At 39.7% G+C, this 5,000-nt stretch overlaps 6 non-coding genes across 6 annotated transcripts in view; all 6 read left to right on the top strand.

Annotated features, from left to right (window-relative positions):
• The window catches only part of TRNAR-UCG (transfer RNA arginine (anticodon UCG)), a 73-nt gene extending 10 nt beyond the window's left edge, over positions 1-63 (top strand). Inside the window, exon 1 of the tRNA in view lies at positions 1-63. This exon is cut by the window's left edge and continues 10 nt beyond it. This is a non-coding gene — a tRNA (tRNA-Arg).
• An 804-nt stretch (positions 64-867) lies between these two features.
• On the top strand, positions 868-940 carry TRNAR-CCU (transfer RNA arginine (anticodon CCU)). Its single transcript has one exon. It is a non-coding gene; the product is annotated as a tRNA-Arg (tRNA).
• A 644-nt stretch (positions 941-1,584) lies between these two features.
• Positions 1,585-1,657, top strand: TRNAR-UCG (transfer RNA arginine (anticodon UCG)). The gene has a single exon. It is a non-coding gene; the product is annotated as a tRNA-Arg (tRNA).
• An 803-nt stretch (positions 1,658-2,460) lies between these two features.
• On the top strand, positions 2,461-2,533 carry TRNAR-CCU (transfer RNA arginine (anticodon CCU)). The gene has a single exon. It is a non-coding gene; the product is annotated as a tRNA-Arg (tRNA).
• Positions 2,534-4,054: 1,521 nt separating this feature from the next.
• On the top strand, positions 4,055-4,127 carry TRNAR-CCU (transfer RNA arginine (anticodon CCU)). Its single transcript has one exon. It is a non-coding gene; the product is annotated as a tRNA-Arg (tRNA).
• Positions 4,128-4,771: 644 nt separating this feature from the next.
• TRNAR-UCG (transfer RNA arginine (anticodon UCG)) lies at positions 4,772-4,844 on the top strand. The gene has a single exon. It is a non-coding gene; the product is annotated as a tRNA-Arg (tRNA).
• Positions 4,845-5,000: the final 156 nt, after the last annotated feature.

The raw sequence follows: 5,000 nt of genomic DNA, 5'->3' as shown, positions 1-5,000 counted from the left end.
CCTAATGGATAAGGCGTCTGACTTCGGATCAGAAGATTGAGGGTTCGAGTCCCTTCGTGGTCGGTTTTTGCCAATGGTCACACAACTCAGATTTCCATTCAGAATGGAAGCAGGCTCTTCCAATACTCTTATAGCCATCATGTTCTCATTCCTAATTATTCATGAAGTGGAGTACATACTGCACAGTCATTTAGATTGCATCTTCAGCCTAAAATCTTGTTCATGTTAGTGGCATTAAGAAGTGCTTCTATGTACACGCACGGAATATGTAATAGGGTTGCAGAATTTTGACTTGACAGAATGGGTTTTCAGCTTAAGGGTGTGTAGATGAAATGCAAGGTGTGTAAGTATGTGTTCATGGAGTGCTTCAAGTGTAAAAATCTGTATGATTTGTGCAGTTAAAGTGCTAATTTTGCCTACGAGAAAGAGAAGTACTACAGAAGAATTATAAAGGATTGGCACATTGGCTGCCTTTGCTGATGACACAGTTGGCTAATTTGTGAAGCATTGGTCTATTAAGTTGCAGAGTGTGGTTGAACTTGGTTAGGAGACTTGGTGCCTGTTTCTGTGTCCTGCTGAAGACAAGGACGGCTTGATACCACTGTCAAAGCCCAGTTTATTGAGAAAAGCATCCAGGAAAGAAGAAGTGTTGAGTCGAAAGTGGTTCTCCTCCAATTTCTCTCCACTTGCGCGAAATGCAGAGCCTCCATTATAGCACAGAAAAGAGTGTTAAAGTCGGGGATGGAAGAGGATGAAAATGGGAAGTTTACTTATGGAGAGAACTGAGAAATGTCCTGGGTGCAGACACCACTATTCGACGATTGAATACATTTAAATAATGCCTCTAGACTGCAACTGTTTATCTGTGCCTCAGTGGCCTAATGGATAAGGCACTGGCCTCCTAAGCCAGGGAATGTGGGTTCGAGTCCCATCTGAGGTGAAAACCAATATCCACTCTTACTTTTCCAGAAAAATGTATATGTTTATTACATGCTTCCTCTCAGAAGCTTATGTGGTATTAGGAACTTTGAAATGGTACCATTTTACTTCTGTACTCTTCAGAGTCATGTTGGTGTTCTGAAACTACAAAGTAGATTTTTAAACACCTATCTTTGTCAGATGCAACTTTGACCCGGCAGAAGATATTCCTTTGGAAAAAATTATTTGAATTGGATTGGTGTAACTGTTGTTTCTAGAGGTGGTGACAGGCTTTCAGCTACTTGAATAGGGCAAGTCAGGATTCATGAAACGTATACAACCTTTGAGCGTGTGTAAATTGGCATATCCAGAAAGGAGCAGTTTTTACTACTGTCAAAACAGTTTCTCTCCACCTCTAGAAATATTCAGAGCTATGTAAAGCATACAACTGAGCTTTATTCTCATGAAGAAAGAGGTTTAAATGCAAAAAAGAAAACAAAAGCTTATCGTACTGGAGACATTTTCATTATATAGATTCCAAAAGAGTGCTTTAATTGAAAGGAGCTGAAAACACACAATGGGATGTAAACCTAAATAACTATCAATATCATATTTCCCATCCTTGCATACCACCTACATTATAAAAATAAGCACAGCAAGACATATGACCGCGTGGCCTAATGGGTAAGGCGTCTGACTTCGGATCAGAAGATTGAGGGTTCGAGTCCCTTCGTGGTCGGTTTTTGCCAATGGTCACACAACTCAGCTTTCCATTCAGAATGGAAGCAGGCTCTTCCAATACTCTTATAGCCATCATGTTCTCATTCCTAATTATTCATGAAGTGGAGTACATACTGCACAGTCATTTAGATTGCATCTTCAGCCTAAAATCTTGTTCATGTTAGTGGCATTAAGAAGTGCTACTATGTACACGCACAGAATATGTAATAGGGTTGCAGAATTTTGACTTGACAGAATGGGTTTTTAGCTTAAGGGTGTGTAGATGAAATGCAAGGTGTGTAAGTATGTTTTCATGGAGTGCTTCAAGTGTAAAATCTGTATGATTTGTGCAGTTAAAGTGCTAATTTTGCCTACGAGAAAGAAAAGTACTACAGAAGAATTATAAAGGATTGGCACATTGGCTGCCTTTGCTGATGACACAGTTGGCTAATTTGTAAAGCATTGGTCTATTAAGTTGCAGAGTGTGGTTGAACTTGGTTAGGAGACTTGGTGCCTCTTTCTGTGTCCTGCTGAAGACAAGGACGGCTTGATACCACTGTCAAAGCCCAGTTTATTGAGAAAAGCATCCTGGAAAGAAGAAGTGTTGAGTCGAAAGTGGTTCTCCTCCAATTTCTCTCCACTTGCTCGAAATGCAGAGCCTCCATTATAGCACAGAACAGAGTGTTAAAGTCGGGGATGGAAGAGGATGAAAATGGGAAGTTTACTTATGGAGAGAACTGAGAAATGTCCTGTGTGCAGACACCAGTGTTTGACGATTGAATACATTTATATAATGCCTCTAGACTGCAAGTGTTCATCTGTGCCTCAGTGGCCTAATGGATAAGGCACTGGCCTCCTAAGCCAGTAATTGTGGGTTCGAGTCCCATCTGAGGTGAAAACCAATATCCAGTATTACTTTTCTTGAAAAATTTATATATTTATTACATGCTTCCGCTCAGAAGCTTATGAGGTATTAGAAACTTTGAAATGGTACCATTTTACTTCTGTACTCCCCGGACTCATGTTGGTGTTCTGAAACTACAAAGTAGATTTTTAAACACCTATCTTTGTCAGATGCAACTTTGACCCGGCAGAAGATATTCCTTTGGAAAAAATGATTTGAATTGGATTGGTGTAACTGTTGTTTCTAGAGGTAGTGACAGGCTTTCAGCTACTTGAATAGGGCAAGGCAGGATTCATGAAACGTATACAACCTTTGAGCGTGTGTAAATTGGCATATCCAGAAAGGAGCAGTTTGTACTACTGTCAAAACAGTTTCTCTCCACTTCTGGAAATATCCAGAGCTATGTAAAGCATACAACTGAGCTTTAATCTCATGAAGAAAGAGGTTTAAATGCAAAAAAGAAAACAAAAGCTTATCGTACTGGTGACATTCTCATTATATAGATTCCAAAAGAGTGCTTTAATTGAAAGGAGCTGAAAAAACACAATGGGATGTAAACCTAAATAACTATCAATATCATATTTCCCATCCTTGCATACCACCTACATTATAAAAATAAGCACAGAAGGACATATGACCGCGTGGCCTGATGGATAAGGTGTCTGACTTCGGATCAGAAGATTGAGGGTTCGAGTCCCTTTGTGGTCGGTTTTTGCCAATGGACACACAACTCAGCTTTCCGTTCAGAATGGAAGCAGGCTCTTCCAATACTCTTATAGCCATCATGTTCTCATTCCTAATTATTCATGAAGTGGAGTACATACTGCACAGTCATTTAGATTGCATCTTCAGCCTAAAATCTTGTCCATGTTAGTGGCATTAAGAAGTGCTTCTATGTACACGCACTGAATATGTAATAGGGTTGCAGAATTTTGACTTGACAGAATGGATTTTTAGCTTAAGGGTGTGTAGATGAAATGCAAGGTGTGTAAGTATGTGTTCATGGAGTGCTTCAAGTTTAAACATCTGTATGATTTGTGCAGTTAAAGTGCTAATTTTGCCTACGAGAAAGAAAAGTACTACAGAAGAATTATAAAGGATTGGCACATTGGCTGTCTTTGCTGATGACACAGTTGGCTAATTTGTAAAGCATTGCTCTATTAAGTTGCAGAGTGTGGTTGAACTTGGTTAGGAGACTTGGTGCCTGTTTCTGTGTCCTGCTGAAGACAAGGACGGCTTGATACCACTGTCAAAGCCCAGTTTATTGAGAAAAGCATCCAGGAAAGAAGAAGTGTTGAGTCGAAAGTGGTTCTCCTCCAATTTCTCTCCACTTGCTCGAAATGCAGAGCCTCCATTATAGCACAGAACAGAGTGTTAAAGTCGGGGATGGAAGAGGATGAAAATGGGAAGTTTACTTATGGAGAGAACTGAGAAATGTCCTGTGTGCAGACACCAGTGTTTGACGATTGAATACATTTAAATAATGCTTCTAGACTGCAAGTGTTCATCTGTGCCTCAGTGGCCTAATGGATAAGGCACTGGCCTCCTAAGCCAGGGATTGTGGGTTCGAGTCCCATCTGAGGTGAAAACCAATATCCACTATTACTTTTCTAGAAAAATTTATTTATTTATTACATGCTTCCCCTCAGAAGCTTATGAGGTATTAGGAACTTTGAAATGGTACCATTTTACTTCTGTACTCTCCGGACTTATGTTGGTGTTCTGAAACTACAAAGTAGATTTTTAAACACCTATCTTTGTCAGATGCAACTTTGACCCAGCAGAAGATATTCCTTTGGAAAAAATGATTTGAATTGGATTGGTGTAACTGTTGTTTCTAGAGGTGGTGACTGGCTTTCAGCTACTTGAATAGGGCAAGTCAGGATTCATGAAACACATACAACCTTTGAGCATGTGTAAATTGGCATATCCAGAAAGGAGCAGTTTGTACTACTGTCAAAACAGTTTCTCTCCACTTCTGGAAATATCCAGAGCTATGTAAAGCATACAACTGAGCTTTAATCTCATGAAGAAAGAGGTTTAAATGCAAAAAAGAAAACAAAAGCTTATCGTACTGGTGACATTTTCATTATATAGATTCCAAAAGAGTGCTTTAATTGAAAGGAGCTGAAAACACACAATGGGATGTAAACCTAAATAACTATCAATATCATATTTCCCATCCTTGCATACCACCTACATTATAAAAATAAGCACAGCAGGACGTATGACTGCGTGGCCTAATGGATAAGGCGTCTGACTTCGGATCAGAAGATTGAGGCTTCGAGTCCCTTCGTGGTCGGTTTTTGCCAATGGTCACACAACTCAGATTTCCATTCAGAATGGAAGCAGGCTCTTCCAATACTCTTATAGCCATCATGTTCTCATTCCTAATTATTCATGAAGTGGAGTACATACTGCACAGTCATTTAGATTGCATCTTCAGCCTAAAATCTTG

The sequence above is a fragment of the Lissotriton vulgaris genome, chromosome 5 (assembly GCF_964263255.1).
Source record: "Lissotriton vulgaris chromosome 5, aLisVul1.2, whole genome shotgun sequence".
NCBI lineage: Eukaryota > Metazoa > Chordata > Amphibia > Caudata > Salamandridae > Lissotriton > Lissotriton vulgaris.
This window is presented reverse-complemented; position numbering and strand designations above follow the sequence as displayed.